Source organism: Peromyscus eremicus, chromosome 15 (genome assembly GCF_949786415.1).
Source record: "Peromyscus eremicus chromosome 15, PerEre_H2_v1, whole genome shotgun sequence".
Taxonomy (NCBI): domain Eukaryota; kingdom Metazoa; phylum Chordata; class Mammalia; order Rodentia; family Cricetidae; genus Peromyscus; species Peromyscus eremicus.
Genome location: NC_081431.1, coordinates 91,302,258 through 91,320,935, shown reverse-complemented (window position 1 = coordinate 91,320,935; position 18,678 = coordinate 91,302,258).

Below are 18,678 nucleotides of genomic sequence, written 5' to 3'. Positions count from 1 at the left end.
CTAGATGTTTAAAATGCATATTCTATTTTGTTATCATAAAAGAACCCCTAAGAAAAGAAAATATAAGTAAGTATGGTGGTACATGCATGTAATCTCAGCTGCTTAGAAAGCTGAAGCAGAAGAATCACAAAACTCCATGACAGAGTAGAAATCATGGTAAGACTTTCACACACACACACACACGTGCAGACTCACTCACACATATGCATGCACATACACACTTATACACTCTCCTATGAAAATACATCAGTGGTAAATCTTTCACCTAGCTCATACGAGGCCATTGGTTCAACCCAGACTGGTAAAAAACAGAAAAGATGACATACCATCTTCAGAGTTTATTGATGTTTACAACATCACCTTACATTATTTTAATAATAACAGTAATAATAATAATAATAATAATAATAATAATAAAAAAAGAATCACCCAGTCATTGTAAATCTGATGTCACCCTGCTGCTTCATTTTAGTTTTTTTTTTTTTAATTTTTATTTTGGTGTTTAATTCTGCATTAAATGTTGACTTATTTATGATTGTCTTTGTAATGTTACTTAAATATTAAAAGCAACATGTTACACTCAATGTGTATGGTCAGACATTCAGTCAGTGATTTCCTAGGAAATTTTCTGTAATTTCCTTAACCCATTCTATTATGAAACCATTTTGAGTTACAATGTATATAATGTAGCTATAATACCATTTCTCACACTTTTCCATAATATTTATTATCTCAAATGGAATTACTAGTGTCTACTTTCAAGGCTTATTGTGTATACTGTGAAATTATTCTAGGATATAAATAGCTGAGGACAGGAAATAGCTTGTATTTTCTGATTCTAACATAGGGAAGGAAGTCAGTGGATGTACACACAATGATGAAACAAGGAAGAGCTATATAATCTACAGTGGTAATTACAAGATCATTGTGTTACTAAATGCAAAATGAAAATTTTCTGTTAAAATAAATAAAAAATATGTTATCGATTTTGATTTTATTAGTTAGCTATTACTTAAAATACATTTTAAATTAGACTTATGTCCTCTTGTTTTATATGTGAATTTATGTTTTGAGCATGTTTATGCTTATTTATGTATGTATATATGTGTGCATTAAAACCACACAAAGTTCTGGGGGGATAGCTCAGTGAGTCAATGATTGTATAAAAATGGAGATCTGAATTTGAATCTCAGATTGTACATAGAACCTGGGTGTGATAGCACCCAATTTTAAGACTAGTATTTGTGTGGGGGCTGGAGACAGGAGGATCCTGGAACTTCCAGAACAGCTTGTATAGCCAACCAGAAAACTTCATGTTCAATAATTCCTTTCTCAAAAAGTAAAATTTAGAATAACTGGTGAAGATAGACAAGGTCAACACACAGATATGTCCACTTACAGTCACACACACTAGCATAACACCACACACACACACACACACACACACACACACACTCACATACAAACGCATGTACACACAAGCAAATAATAAATTAAATAAATGATTTTTGCATAGTAAATTTTAATGTAAAAATATGAGAACAGTTCCCACATATATTGAAGTATTAATACAGAATATATTGCATAAAATATTAAATTAGAAAACATAGTACAGATAAAGAAGTTTTGCTTGGAAACTTCATGATTTGAGGAGCAGAAAACCCTCTGTAGTATAAAAATAGCAAAAGTTATTAATATTCTGATGAATAATTGAAGTGGTGTGGTTTTTACTAATAATAGTAGTTTTGTTACAGATAAAGAAAACAATCTTGTTATGCTCAGGAAAAACACATTATAATAGTTATTTTGTTGTTTAATTCTTAGAGTTCATACTAATATAATTAGAAAGCATTTAATTGTAGAAAGCATGCAATTTTAGAAAGTATTTTTGGTATTTATTTTTAAATATCTTAAGATACATATGTGTCAGTTATTCTATCCCACCTTTACTATATATGTCAATGTTTTGAGCACACTTAAATGAGCATTAAATTTAGAAATGATTAGATCTTATATCTACTTATTTAGTATGTGTGTGTGTGCAGTATTGCAAAGCTGCACCTGTAATCAAGTTCCTGAACTGCTCTCTATGTTCATATATGATTATATCATAGACAAACATGTATTTATTAAATTAATAACTTAAGAAATGGTACAGATTTATGTATTTTAAAAGATAGGGTTATTATATAAAGAAGAAAAAGACTGAGGGCTGAGAAAGGAAATTGTAGAATCAGTAGACTAAAGTTAAATATAAATTTGGGGAAACTTAGGAATATATATATATATATATATATGTTATATAAACACACACACACACATATATATATTTCTAAATTTCACTATGCATATATACTGTTTGACACACATTTTTTTAAGAAAAAAGATCACTATTAAAAAATGCTGATGGGAACTTGGGTTCATTTAAAAGAGGAAGGATTGCCAAGGGGTAAAATTAGCTACATTGATAATTGTTCATTTTTTTTTAAATAAAGAGAAGCTGTGTTGATCAACTTTCTGTTGCTTTAGCAAATACTATCATACAGAAAAAATAAGAAAGATGTGTTTTTGTTTAACATTTCTGAGATTTTCATTCATGAGCACCTGAGTCTTTTGTTTTTGGTCATATCAAAGGTAGAGTAAAAATGCATTGAGTGCTGAGCCCACAGCATGTTTTATAGGAGACAGAGAGATGGGGACAGGATAACAACCCCTATAACATATCCCCAGTGACATACTTTCTTCAACTGTGGCACCATGTACAGTTTCCACATACCTCCCTATAATGTCACCAAGTAACAAATCCCTTAGATGGACCAGGCAGAGTCCCTGAGGTTCCGTGACCTCTCAAAAGCATCACCTGCTGACAACACCTGAATATTTTCTGGGCATACCTTTTATCGAAAGCAAGAAAGAATCTGTCTTTTGATTTTAAGACAGTGTCTTATGATTTAACTTTTATGTTTAAATTCTTATATCATTTTCTCCAAAGAATGATACAAGACAAATGACAAAGAGGAAGCTAGAGTAAAACTAAATACCAGCACAGTGCTATTACAAAAGTTCTGTTAGGGTCCACAGAACACCCCACAAAACAAAGACCACCACTCATATATACAATCAACAAGAGCGGCAAACATAGAAATGGAAATAATCTCTTTGAATAAATAAGTCAGTATAGATACACCCATATAATATCCATTTTGCCATTTTAGCAAAAAGTGCTCACAAGTCAAAGTACAGATCAGGAAACCAGGTCCCTAAGGAGGCAGAATGGGAGGTCTGATTTAAGACTTCCCCCAAGTCTATATGACCTTATAAGTGAGGTTAAGGAGCTGATGGGGTTTGAGTGCCCTGTGGGGACCTGCTTGGAAAACCCCAGCAGATAAAAGCTAAGGAAGCCCATCTTACACTAAGCTGGTTCAATGACTTTCTGGACTCTTAATTTGAGAGGGTCCTGTGGTGTGTAACAGTCCTCTACAGTCCAGGGTTGTCCTCTTCTTGGGTGTAGTCCTCAGGTTCAGTGTGGGGATCTACAGTCTTCACGTAGGAGTGATGTACCCAGCATGCGGGGTCTGCCAGCCAAACAACAAAGTGGCTGTGACCCTGAATGGAGCTCCCAGACTCCTTTTATAGGCAGCCAGGAGGAGATGAGGTCACCCTGAACGTGATTGGCTAGAGCCCCTCTTCCTGCTTTTTATAGGGTCCAGAAAGGAAAACTGAAATAGAGCTGAAACCTAATAGGGTGAAGAAACCAAAACGGAAACTAAATAAAAACTCAGGCCTAGTGGAGGCTGGGTCCAGCAGAAGCCTGGTCATGGTGCTGCTGGAGGCCCTCAGCTCCAGCATGGAAGGTACTGATGCAGAAAAAAATGGGTGAAAATTAAAGTAGTAGATGTAAGGATTCTATCCTTATTACATCATCAGCCTGCTATGGCTCCCAGCCTAAAAAGCGGACATGCCCTCCCATGCACTCTCTCTCTCTCTCTCTGTACGTTCCCTCCGTGTGGTCTCTCTGTCTCCCTCTGCATCTCATTGGTTCTCTCCCTCTCTCTCTCTCTCTCTCTCTCTCTCTCTCTCTCTCTCTCTCTCTCTCTCTCTCTCTCTCTCTCTGTCTCTGTCTCTGTCTCTGTCTCTGTCTCCCTCCTTCTCCTAATAAAGCTCTAAAAAGGATTCTAAAAAGAATTATGGCTTGTGATTCTTCTACCACCACAGCATCTAGCGCCAGTCACTAGCACTGTATACCCACGGTAGCCACGGCCAGCCATGAGTGCTGCTCCACCCCTTCAGTATACCCTAGTGATATGTATTTTTGTACTTGTGGATTGGGCATGAGAAGGGTTTTAATAGTGATAGGTATATGTTAAAACTTCCTGGGGGAGATGGAGTTCAGTACGGAAATCCCAGTAAATATGGATGGATAGTGCTTAAGCAGGCTCAGAGAAAATATATAGGAGAAGAAAGGTGAAAAAATCTAGTTTTGAAAAACTTACTGTTATGGTTCAACTTACTTGTCAACTTGATTGGGTACAGAATCACCAGGGAGACTACTAAAGCCTTTGTGAGTTTATGTGATGATGTCATCTGAGATGGTTAGCTGGAAGAGACTAATTTTTCACGTGTGTAGCACCATTTCATTTGCAGGGACAGAATTTATTGGGAATAAAGGAGCCGTTGACATTCTCCCTTCTTGAGAAAAAGAGCTCTGCCACTCTTCTTTCTCTGCTGCCTGACCTGCCCCAGCTAGATAAGAGCCACAATGGATAAATACTTTGAACATGAGCAATAGAACTTTCCTCTCTTAGATTATTTATCTCAGGCGTTCTGCCTTAACAAGAAAAGTAAATAATGTAGTCATTTCTCATCAATTAGACCAGAAATTAGAAAACACCAAGGAGAGAATTTAAAAGTAGTTAGTGGTGATGTAGAGGCCAAGAAAGAGTTTTGACAAGTATTACTATATGACATGTTCATGATAATTTAAATAAGAAGCCTAAAACTTGAAAATTGAATTTACTGACATGGCTGTAGATTACGTTGAAGCTGGCTGAGCAGAATGGAGTCACTGATAAGAAGACTATGTATTTATAGCAGCAGGTTTGAGGCACTAAGAGTCACTGGAGGAACTAAAATGTATTCATCCTTTCTAAGGCTGGGTTTAGTGATCATGGGCAGTCCAACAGAAAGGGAATGCTTCCAGTGAGTAAAGTGAAGAGCAGTAGGCAGCCACTAGAAAGATGCCAGGGATTTAAGAGGATAGAATTGAGACAGAAAGCTACAGAAATGCCAGTCACTTCCTGGACTGCAAAGGAAAGATGAGAGTAGAAATCATTTGGCAAACATGATAGAGTGAGAATATTCTCCTCAAGTCATGTGCAAATAGATCTGATCCAGCCCCAGCAAGCAGCAGAACGTGGTAGCCTCAGTCACATGGTTCTAGAATTAAGGATGGAAGAATGGGGCTATGGAATTTGCCCATAAGGAAAGCTGCTGAAGCCAGGCATGGTCCGGGGTATCTCTGAATGGAAGCCTAGAATGACCATTGCATGAAACTGTGAAGTTGAAGCCTTGGAGACCCAAAGATGTTAGAGATTTCAAAGTCATGCCAAGAAAATCTGCTAACAGGGACTAGAACAAGCTCAAAAGAAAGAAACATGTTGCAGTCAATAAAGATGAGCACAATTGGATATCTGAAGAGTGTTTTGACATTAGGCATGGACATGTAGAGTTTTGAGTCTGCCCACCTACCTGGTTTTTGGTCTTGCTTTGATCCAGTATTTCCTCACTATGCTTCCTGCATTTTGGAATGATAATATATATCCTATGCCAATATATGTTGGAAGTATGTGATCTGCTTTTTTTTTTTCAGTTTTTCAAGACAAGGTTTCTCTATGTAGCTTTGGAGCCTGTCCTAGAACTCACTTTGTAGCCCAGGCTGGCCTCAAACTTACAGAGATCCACCTGTCTCTGTCTCCCGAGTACTGGGATTAAAGGCCACCATAGCCTGACATGATCTGCTTTTTTAAAATTGTTTTTTAGAGGTGGTTACCATTAAGAGATTGTATAAATCTCTGAAGAAACTCTGAACTTTTGACTTTAAAACATTGGTGAGACTGTAACAGACTTTTGGAGTCAGACTAAATGCATTTTGCATTATTATATTGTTACAAGCTTATGGTGGCCATGGGATAGAATGTGGTAGTTTGAGTATAATTGGCTTCCATAATCTCATAGGGAGTAACCATATTAGGAGATGTGGCTTTGTTGGAGTGGGTACGGCCTTGTTGGAGGAAGTGTATCAATGTGGGGACAGGCTTTGAGGATTCCTACACAGTGTCTCAGTCAACTTTCTGTTGCCTGTAAGATGTAGGACTTTTTGCTATCTCTCCAGCAATCATGTCTACCAGCATGCCACCATGCCTCTCCACTGTGATGATAGTGGACTGAACCTCTGAATCTGTAAGCAAGCTATGACAATTAAATGTTTTCATTTAAAAGATTTGTATTGGTCATGGTATCTCTTCACAGTAATAAAAATCCTTACTAAGACACTTACCAGTTACCTAATGTCTAGGACAAAGGCAAAACTCTGATTAAAGACTAGATTTTTATAACTTTATTCTTTGGACCTGAGTGAATTCAGGTGTTATTTTCTTATGATACAGTATAAAACACGACAAGATATTTCGTTCTCTCTGTGAAGTAAAATTTTCCATGTATCTGTGTGTCACTGGTCTCAAGGAACAGTCTCTCCCTTGCACTAATGCATCTGTTTATGTATTCACAGATGATAGAACTTTTGACAGAAGGCATCAGGCTGCACAGGACACTTACAACAGTTCTTATTGTTCTTACACGCAGTCCTGGTCTGATTATATAGCAATTTTACTTTGCTTTGGTTAAAGTCATTGTTACACTTTACTAAAGGTCATTTTTTCTAGAGATTCTATAATAAAATTGACTTGTAGCATTTTGCAGTCAAATTGATAATGATCATAACAATTTTTTAGACCACATTAGATAAATTTGCATATATAGCATATTAATTATTGATTATATTGGTGACAATTTTACTAGGTCACTTGTATTATTCTCTCTCCTTAAAAAACATTATAAAGAAGAAAACATATTTTACTACTAATCAAACAGAAAAACTTAGTAAATGTAATATGTAAGTTTACATGCAGGTATCATTTTGAGAATATTCCCCACTGTCAAGTACATATTTGAAAATTTCATGTGTGTGTGTGTGTGTGTGTGTGTGTGTGTTTCTGTGTTTGCTCCATATATGTGAGTACCTGAAGAGTCCAGAATAGGGTGTCAAATCCCCTGGAATTCAATATAAAGCAGTTGTAAGCTTCTGGACTTGTATGCTGTGATATGAACTAGGGTCTTCAGAAAGAGCATCAAGAGTTGTTAACATCCCCCTAGACAAGTTCGCTCTTTCTTTCTTTCCTTCTTTCTTTCTTTCTTTCTTTCTTTCTTTCTTTCTTTCTTTCTTTCTTTCTTTCCTTCTTTCTTTCTTTCAACAAAGAGCTTTTATTATGATTAACCAAAATTGAACACTGTTAAAAAAAATACAGTTTCCCCCTCCCCATGGATAGGTCCATGACTTATTTCAAACACTCAAAAATATTATCCTCATCTTTTCTAACCATCCGTTCAACTCCTGCTCTATTATTCAGTGACAATATATTACCAGAGAGCTGTGTTCATGAAGCATGTTCTCTTATATATTCTTGCTTCTTTTAATTTTTTAGATCATAACATATCCCAAATCACATTATTATAATTACATTTTTCCCTCACCTTCCCTTCCTTCTAAACCCTCCCATATACCTTTCCTTGCTCTCTTTCAAATTATTGGTGACTTTTAAAATTAATTATTATTGCATGCATATACATATATGTATATATGTATATATATATATATATATATATATATATACTTATATGTATACTCATATTTTCCTAAGTAGAACCTGTTCAGTCCAAATAATGCTGTTTTTAAATGTTTTCAGGGCTGACTATTTGGTATTGAGTAACTGGTTAGTTTTCTCTACCCTGTCAAAGAATATTTCTCATACTCCCAGAATTCTTCAGTGGCCTGTGGTTTTTCATGTCAGAATAAGACTGGGATATTTCCTCTCCACAATGATATATGCATTGTTGTCATCCTTGTTCAGCTCACATTTGGGAAGTCACATTGGTGAAACTTCATGGGTTTGACTTCTGACATTACTAGGCGACACAATCATACCACAAACATTGATTTTTCTTGAGCCTTAGGAATGGTAGTGTAGATATATACAATTCTGATGATGCCATACAATTCTGAAATTTAATTGGTTGTAGTTTTCTATAGTGTTCTTCACCAGTTTCAAATATAAGTTTTCTTGATGAGGGGTGATGATCACACTTATCTTTGGGTATAAGGACAAATATTTATAGATTGATTTTTAGGAATTATGACTATTTAGTAAAGTAGTAGTCATTGATTTTCCTCCAATATCTGTGACTTCACTAGCACTTAATAGCTAGTATCAGGCATATTTTCCTCTTGATGAGCAATTATTAAGTCCAATTAGAAAACTATTGGTTACCATCAACATATGAGTGCCATTACTGCGCACATAGTGTTATGTCATACTGGTCATTGATGTGGTTCATAAGCTTCATAGATGGGTAGGAATGTTGGCTGTCCCCCTCATTTGGAAGCCTTCACAGAGCCTTCTAGTGCCAAGAAAGCTAGTACTCATGGTGGAGGTATTAAGAGCAGTTCCTCTTCAATAGAGACTTATTTTCCACTGCAGGGGAATAACCAAAGGCAGTGGAAATAGGGTGTATGTTTTGGCAATCTCTTGGAGAGCCCTGATAAACAATTCAAAACAGTGGTTCTCATGTCTGGTATTGGGGTTTTTGTTAAGTGATCTTTGGTGTCAGTCCAGAGAGATAAGTTCATTAAAAAAATATATATATATGTGTGTGTGTGTGTGTGTGTGTGTGTGTGTGTGTGTGTGTGTGTGTGTGTGTAGCAGGAATCTTAAAAGTTCTTATTAATAAAAACAAACCTGAGACCAGTTATTTGAGTGAATGCTGGAAGGTCAGAGAAGCAGAACAAGCTACCTCACCTCGCCAGTTCCTCAGCTGATCCTGTTTCCTCAGATTGGAAGCTTCTGAGTCCTCATTCAGAATGAGTCTCAGCTGAACTGCTGCTCGAAAGCCTGAAAGCTTAACCAGCCAAATGCTTAACCAGCCAAATGCTTCTAGTTTCTGGTCTTCACGCCTTATATATCTTTCTGGTTTTGCCATCACTCCCAGGGATTAAAGGCTCACTTCTTGGGATTAAAGGTGTGTGTCACCATGCCTGGCTGTTTCCAATGTGGCCTTGAACTCACAGAGATCCAAAGGGATTTCTACCTCTGGAATGCTAGGATTAAAGGTGTGAGTGCCACCATTTTCTAGCCTTTGTATCTAGTGGCTGTTCTGTCTCTGACCCCAGATAAGTTTATTAGGGTGCACAATATTTTGGGGAACACAATACCACCACATTTCCCCTTATTTTGTCTAAAATTAAAAAAGCTTATAACTAATACAAGAAAAACTATCCAATAAATATATACAATATATACAGTCAAGAATTATGTTAATGACATCTAGTCCATTAACATTTGAAAGATTCAGGCAAAAAACTCCATTAATATATAACAATGCCCAGTCCAGTAACATTTGATAAACTCAGACAAAAATTTTCATTACTTATCCTATTTAAAACAAGTAGTTCCTTTTTAAAAGTAGATTCCATAATCTCCCTTTTTATCTTATCATATCATATATATATACATACATATATACATATATAATAGATTTTAATACTTAATAGTATTAGTCCTTGCATTATGTTTTCTGCTATCCATATTGTTATTTTACCTACCAACTTCTTTCTTCTGTGTTTACCTACCTCCTCTTTCCCTAAGGAGCTACCCTTTTTCCCATTTCTCTGATCACTTATACCCTGATACTCTCCTTTACCTTCCTCCTACCTTCTGTATTTACTTCCCCTTTTCTCCTCTTTTTCCTTTCCCTGATCAGATTACTTGCGCCTTCCAGTTCCCACTCTATTACTCTCCACCCCAACCCCTTTCCTAGTAATGATGCCTTTTTACTTTCCTGGTTTCTACAGTTACTCTGTGCTATGTACTCAACATCTGAAAATTTGTGGCTATGAGCCTCCAATGAGAGAGAACATGCAACTTTTGGATTTCTGGGTCAATATGATCTTTTCTATTTCCACCTATTTCCTTGAAAAATTCATGATTTAATTTTTCTTTACATCTGAATAGTATTTCATATAGAATAAGTACCACACTTTCATTATTCATTTGTTGGTTGAAGGATATTGAGGTTAGTTCTATTTCCTAGCTATTGTGACTAGAGAAGCCATGAACATGGCTGACCAAGTATCTATGGAGTAGGATGTTGCATCTGTTGGGCATAAGCCTACTAGTGGTATACCTGGTAAAAGTAGATTTACTTTTAGCTTTTTGAGAAATCTTCATCCTCATTTATATAGTGACTGCATTATTAGCAGTAAATGAGGGTTAAACAAGTATTTCCAATGGGATTCGTTCTCAATAAGGAGTAGTAAATGTGTTATGGATAACATTGAAATAGGATATTTTGTGTATCATGAGGGATTGTGCAGACAGCTTGACATATGTGGGATTGTGCATCAATACAGTTAAAATAGTTTTTTAAGGTTAGGATACTTTGGCTTGTGAGATAATCAATAGGTAAAGCCTTTGCCTCTAAGTCTGATGATCTGGGGTAACTCACATGATGTAGGGAGATAACTGGCTATCCTGAGACTTCCACATATATTCTTTGGTACAGAGTCTAATCACATTCACAGGCACACTCATGCAAATAAAAATATCCAAAATGCTTAACAGAATACAGGAAAATCCAACAGTTAAAAATGCTAAATTTGTCTTACATGTATATAGTTGTTTGTATACAACAATGAGAAATACTACCTGAAGTAGCCCAGGGAAGAGTAGCTGTAAACAAAAACTCAAAGGTAGCCAAGATTTAGGGGACAAATTTGCTGTTCATTGAGTTGCTAGGAAAAAAAGCATCTTGTAAACTAAGAAACCCATGAGGACTTTATGTACAGAATAAAAAATATTTTTTAAGAGGCAAAAATCCCTGAAGATAAATCATAACAAATACTTAACAGAGAATGGCCACTATAGTAAATCAAAACCTCTCAACTCCATGATTTAGAAAAACATGAAGAATTGAAAGCATGTACTCTAAGTATCACTGATATGCCTGGAAACATTAAGCATTCACAGAGAGAAAATATATTCCTGAAAAATCTAAAGGCATCACTTATTTTTTAAAAGACAAAATCTAGGTATTTAAGTTATACAAGCACCAAGCAAGCTGTCATTGACAAAGTTAAAATGGAAATATGGTTTAATATATAAATATATATTTATACATTGATACAAAAAGTTTGCTTTGGACATAAAATGCCAATTAATTACAGAAAGTAAGTCTTATAGTACTTACCTTTGAGATAAAATTGACTTTTGTGACATGAGTCTTACATTGCTTTGGACTTGAATTAATGCTTCTTGAGTTCTGGCAGTTGATAAATTGAATTTGGATATGTTTTCCTCTAAATTTTACTTTTACTGTAAAAATAATTCTCCCGAGAAAGATCTTGTCGTTGCTAAATTAAAAGACATTTCATTTGCTTTAATTTATACTACACCAAATCATATTTTGGCTTCCACTTAGTGAGAGGTCATTAAAGTGGAATTGCCCCATTAGCGACAATCTGAAAATGTAGGCATGAAACTATAAACTATAAATCCATTTTGATGAGCCCTAGGTTTCTCTTAATGTCTTTTTCTCTGTTAGCTTGCCAGTAATATTGGACACTGTAGATAAAGTTGAATCTCACTTTGTTGAAAGCAATGGTGATGTCAGGATCACAGTTACACTTTTTTTTTAGCTTGTTCCCTAGTGAGTAATTAATGCAAAACAGATCTTTATGCTAGCCTTAGGAAGGTGACACTCTTTATTGTTTTACTTCCCTTTCCAAAGTCATTTGTGCCTAATGGTGGCAGACATAATTTAAGAAAATGAAATTAGGGGCTAGAGAGATGGCTCAGCCGTTAAAGGCTAGGCTCACAACCAAAAATATAAGAAAATGAAATTAGGAAACTCTTAATAAAAGGCTTTTTGTTGAAATCTCTGAATGTTATTCATTTGACTAGCTGATGTTTTAAACAAAGAAAATAAATGAAAAGACATTGTAACAATATGAGTTTAAATAGTATGTAGACAAGAGGTGAATGCTTTGCTGCTGAGGAACCTCTTTCCCCACAGTACCTCTTGTGTTCATTCCCTGCTACAAAGAGCAGTCCCCTGACTTGCTTCACACATAGGATGCTTTCCGCAGGTCATGCTTCACCCTCTGTGGTTTGGATAAGTGTCCCCCAAAAGCCATGTACAAAAACTCAGTACCCAGTCAGTGTTGGAAAGGATGGAACCTTTAGAAGTCAGTACTAGCCGGGCGGTGGTTGGCGCACGCCTTTAATTCTAGCCTCGGGAGGCAGAGCCAAGTGGATCTCTGTGAGTTCGAGGCCAGCCTGGGCTACCAAGTGAGTCCCAGGAAAGGCGCAAAGCTACACAGAGAAACCCTGTCTCGAAAAACCAAAAAAAAAAAAAAAAAAAAAAAAACCCAAAAAAAAAAGAAGTCAGTACTAGTGGAAGGAAATGAGGTCACCAAAGGCTCTGCTCTTGAAGCTGCTATTGGGAGCTTGCTCTTTGTTTCCTTTCTTTCCCCTGGGTGGCACAAGAAGAGACATGTTGCAGAACCACATGCTCTTGCTATGGCATTCTCTCTACCCTGATTAGAATTGATGGAACTTACCAGCCCTTGTCTGAAACTTTCAATATTGCAAAGTAAAATTAACTTTTCTCCTTGAAAGTTGTTTTTTTCCAGGCTTGTCATAGTGAAAACAGCTGACTTACATACTTCTCCTATTGCAGTGGATAATTGGGGTCTGGTATTGAAAATAAAAGCAGTCAGTCATCTTTAGTCTAATAAATTGCCACAAAATCATCAACATACCATAGACTCCAGGGCCAGGGGTGTAAATCAATTGGTAGAGTGCTTGACTAGCATAGACAACAAAGCTCTGAGTTTGGCCTCTTGCTCCACATAACTAGGATTGCTGATGTGTTTCTATTATACCAGCACTTGGGATGTAGAGGACTGAGCGTAAGAAGTTGAAAATCATCCTCATCTCTAGAGTAGTCTGGCCTGGGCTACTTGAGACTCTGTCTCAATACAGTAACACAAAAAGAAAAGAGGTTGCTACCAATGTTATCAAATAAGGACAGAGTGAGAAAGAAAGAGAAAACCAGCATCATAAAAAACAGTTTAGAATAGAGGCATGCTGGTCAGATGGTACATACTGGTAAGTTCATATTGTTTTTAATATACTGAAATAGATCCAAAATCATGGGTAAGTAGCTACCTTACTTACCATCCTCCCACATTACAGGCCCTGACTATTCCACAGTACTCTTGCTCTTATATTGTGCAATCTACTCAAAATAGGTACAGAACAATTCAGTAAACTAAGACTAGTTAGATAGCTCAGTAGATAAAGTTATTGCTGTAACAGAGTAAGGGCTAAATTTTACAGCCTCATAACCCATTAAGGCCTGTTGGTTTGGATTTAATTCCAGTACAAAGAGAAGAGATAGGGGATTCCTGGCAGAGGCTGGATAGCCAAACTAGCTAGATGAGTGAACTTTAGGTTCAGTTGAGAGAATGCTTCTATGAATAAGGTGTAGAGTGACTAAGGAAGAATGGTTAAATCAACCTCAGGCCTTTGTTGGCATGTGTACATGCATACACATTTTCCTATACATGTGCATGGGTATACATATATGAACATCATACATATATACAAACACACATGGAAAAAATGAAGGAAAGAGAGAAAGAGAGAGAGAAAAAAGAAAGAAAGGAGATATAGATATGTTAATTGATTTATACATCCTGGGATGGATGTGCCATGGATGTTATTTCTAGCTTTCCTTTTAGTTTATTAATGAGAACTTTGAATTTTACATATATATATTTATATAATCATATTAAGTGGATGTATTATTAGAAAAGCATGGGGAATTTTTTCTTTTTTTCTAATTAATTATAATAGTCATTTTAAAAATAATATAAATTAACCTTCATAAATATATAATATATGTGAATACATTTTATGTATCTTTTGATATACTCAATTATGTGTGAAATATACTACAGGTATATAATATAGTTTTACTATGTAATATATTTCACCACTAGTAACCATTAATACATTGGGAATTTAATATTCATTAAACATGATGGCTACTACTTTTTATTCATTTTGTATACCAAGGGAGAAATATCTAAAATTTATGAATGTCACTGGATTTCTGCCCAGGTATTACTACAGCTAGCATTAGAACTCAATGATATATTTTAGCACCCAGAGAGCTTTTGATACATAGTGACTTCTGCATAATTTTTTAATTATGAATTACAGTTTTCTAAGTTGATCTGTTAAGTTTCTAAAATTCATTCTTAAAATTGAGCCTTCAGTTACACCTGTCATTTGCCGATATTTCAATTGGTGTAATTTGAGGACAGATTTTAAATGTGGCCTTTTATGTGAAGCATGAGCAAGATGACTTCAGTACAATACAAAGTTCACTATAACAAACTACAGTCCAAGGCAGTATACCAGCCTCAAGGGCAGAGGCCTTCCTTACAGTTAGAAGAGCCTTGTGAGAGGCTGTTTAAAGAGGGCCATAGAGCATTGTGACCTTCAGGCTCCAATTTTTCCTACTCCACAGCCATCAGAGAATAATGGAGTAATTTTTCTACCAAATTGTACCCCACCCTGACAATTGCTCATGATAGTGACCAGCTGAACTTACTTAACCAGAAAGCTGAAGAGGAGCCCATTTCTGAATTTATTGTTTATTATGATTCTGGGATAAGGCATACTGCACAGAGCCAGAGAAGGATTGCAGGGGAATAGGGATGTCTCCTAGCCCACTCTTTACTTATATTTGGGGTCACTATACCAGAAGCAAAATCAGTCACTGACAGTTAACCAGGGCATTCTCTGTACATAAAACCCTCCATTTTAATTGCTAGTGTTATGTGTATCTATGCCTATGTAAGGTTTCCCTATAGGCTTATTAACTATGAAATCCACAAACATGTATGAAATTTGTAACCAGTACTGTAAGATATAGAAATATTCTAAAGACCTTTTTATTTTTCATTTTCATACAAGTACTCTTAAATATAGTAGGCACTGGGTAAGTATTATGAGATGTACTGTGTTAACTCTTCCATAAAATTAAATTTAAGCATGTTGATAATTAAGGGGACCGTGGCTTCAACTAAATGTTTTCATATGAAGGAAAAACAGAAGACATTTAAGATAAGAGAGAATTTTGAAATTGAATACAGCACATGATCTAAGCTTCTACCTTACTAGAGAAAGAGAGGCAAAGAGGCTTTATTATCTCCTTCCACATTTGTCTTGCAAAGACCTAGCTCTTAGGTATTTGTGAAAAACTATTGCTGGCTTGTGAAGAAAAGATGTACCTCTCAAAAAGTAGTTGGATAACTTATAATTCAGGCACATAGAAGAAAGGTTTCTTCTCTTTTTCTTCCTTTCTTTTATATTAACTTACAATGAATTTTTTCCCCAAATAAGTAATTTTCAAAATAACTTTTTGGTCAGTCTCTCTCTCTCTCTCTCTCTCTCTCTCTCTCTCTCTCTCTATCTATCTATCTCTCTCTCTCTCTCTCTCTCTCTCTCACACACACACACACACACACACACACACACACACACACACTGCTTCCCCCACCTCTATTCCCCTCCTTCACATGTCTATCCAGGTATTCTCCCATTGTGCTTTAACAATAAGTGGCGGATATACAGAATGTTTCTTTATTCAAAGTGTATTTTTATTCAGCTGTAAAGAAAAATTAGCTTTCCAATTTGTAAGATGATGGATGGAATAAAAAACTATTTTGTGAAGTAACTCAAGTTCAAATAAACAAATACCACATGTTCTCTCCTACAGTTAGCAGATTCTACCTTCTGTAAATGAAATGTAAGGAAGTGGAAGGTTATGTCCCTTTTCTTATTGCCAAGAAGTGGAAATTTACCTATTAGTTTTCATTGATCTATAGATTAGGTAGTGGAGGAGGCAAACCTAGTTGCATTTGTAATGTATTTTCAAAGTCAGTACTTGTTGAAGGCTTTTGTCATTGAAATGATAAAAAGCAATGCATAATCACGAATATGAGCAACTACTTAATTTCTATGAGGATAGATGTTTCACTTGACTGTGAAAGATTGCATGTTGAATTGTTGGTGTCTTACTGGCCGAAACTGTGGATAAAAGCTAAGCTAAAAAAGGGCCTCAGGCAGGAAAAAAGAGCCTTTTGCTGCTCTCTGTTTCCCATTTGGGGCATATGAATACCATCATGTGGGCATACTCTAAAAGGCATACTCATTGTTCTTCATCGGCTTTACAAATGACCTTGTGAGCAGTTGGCAACGCCCCATGCACATATATAGCTGGTGCTGTTCATGTTTTACTGTGCAGAAAATTTTGTGATAATTTGTTTCCTGTGTTAAAAAGTAAGTTCTATTTTACAGCCTGTAGAAGAGTAGCCTAAACCAAATCCAGAAAGAATATGACATCATTGAGAATGGGACAAAAACACGAAAGGAATACTGTCCACCTTAATAACATCTGTATTGACATACCTCTGAACACATCCATTCTGTATTTTCAAACTTGTAGAAACTGCTGAGCTTGCCCATGTGTTTGATTTTTAACATAAAAAATGTAAATCCCCCCACCTGCCACCTGTCCATGCCAGAATCTCAAGCACACTTTCCTTCATGCTCAAGGTACTCTCACTCTGATTCCAATAAATTATCCTTGAATTTTCTTCTGTTTCTATCTATTAATTATCAAGGAAAGAAACCAAGAACTTATAAAAAGGACCACGTTTCTTACAATGTCAGTAGCACACAGTGTGTATATCGATGAAACTGCCTAGTTAAATGTGGTATCAAAGAAGATCCTCCAAATAGTACTTTTGCTTATAGTACAGAGTCAGATACAGAACTGAGACCCACAGAACTAAAATAATTAGAAGATTAAGCATAGGAATGAGAAAATGATAAATTAAAAGTCAGACAACTGGAAAGTCTTGGAAACCCAGTAGATTTCTCATCTTAGAGTAGTTTAAACACTACCTCCCTTTCATATACCTCATCTTCTCAGACATTTTAAATTTCTCACTTCCTCAGAAAAACCTTGCCAAGCTCCCTAGCAGTTTCAGCCACCTGCTAGATAAGCTCCTAATCCTCAGAGGCTCTACTTCACAACACTTAGTGAGAGTTTATTTAAAGGATCTTTAAAGATTTCCCTTTCTTCCAAAGTCTGAGCATCACTATTTCAGCAGCCCTATCATTGATGGTTTTTAGCAGCACTCTTACCCTGCGAGGAAAAGTCACGAAACAAGACAGAATCCACTAACAAGAGTTTTATTAAGACAAGGAGAGAGAGAAAAAAAAAAAGACAAGGAGAAAGGGATAGATCTGATCAGGCCTGTGGAAGGACAAGTGTGGGAGAAGGGGGTGCAGGGACATGGGGCTGGCCTTTTTAAGGGCCAGTCCCACCTGTGCACACAGGTCCACTTGGCTACTCCATGCATGCGCATAGATCACTTGGTCATGCCTCGAGATTAGTGACCATATATGTGACCACGCAGCACATGGGCATGGGTTACGAAGGATGTATGACCTGGAAATGACTAGGCAGAAATTACTAAGTGTCCCACCAGGCATGCGCAACCATGGGGGTATGGTTGGAATTCCTATCAATCATCTGTTTTCTTTCTCCTCCATGTGACATGAGGGAGCAAAGATGTAAACTGATGAATCAGAAAATTAAGAAAAGCTACTTGGACTACTGCTATGCTGTATAAGTCAACCAATAGGCAAATACTTTTTAAAGCTCCTTCCCATGTAAACTGAATATGCAGCCATTAAAGGTCAGAAAAAGTTGAAAAGTAAGAATTCATTCTCTGCCATTAAGTAAAAAAGGTGGCTTTGCTTAAAGGAACTATTATGTAAATGTGCCACATCAACATGCCAGCAACAGCAATGCTGTGTGAGAATTAAATTTGCTTTTGCATTTCACCTGTTAGTTAATATTCCCTTCAAGGATCATTGAGTCTCCATATCACAAATGGTAATTATCATATTAATCAGAAAAATGTGAAGTGAATTAATTTTTTAGTAGGGAGACCTTCTTTTTCCTTTTATTTTTCTTTAAAATTAATTTCATCTTACTACATTGCTACTGAAAATTATACCTAATATGCTCTAGAGATTAAATGCACCCTTGTAATTTATTCATAAGGCCTGTTAACTAGGGATTTTCCTTGTTTTATTTAGGTCATTTACTTGCTCAGTAATGTTGTGTAGTGTAAACCATAGTAGCATCTCTGAAACTAAATGAACTTTTTAATAGAATAATCTCATTTATACATAGTAA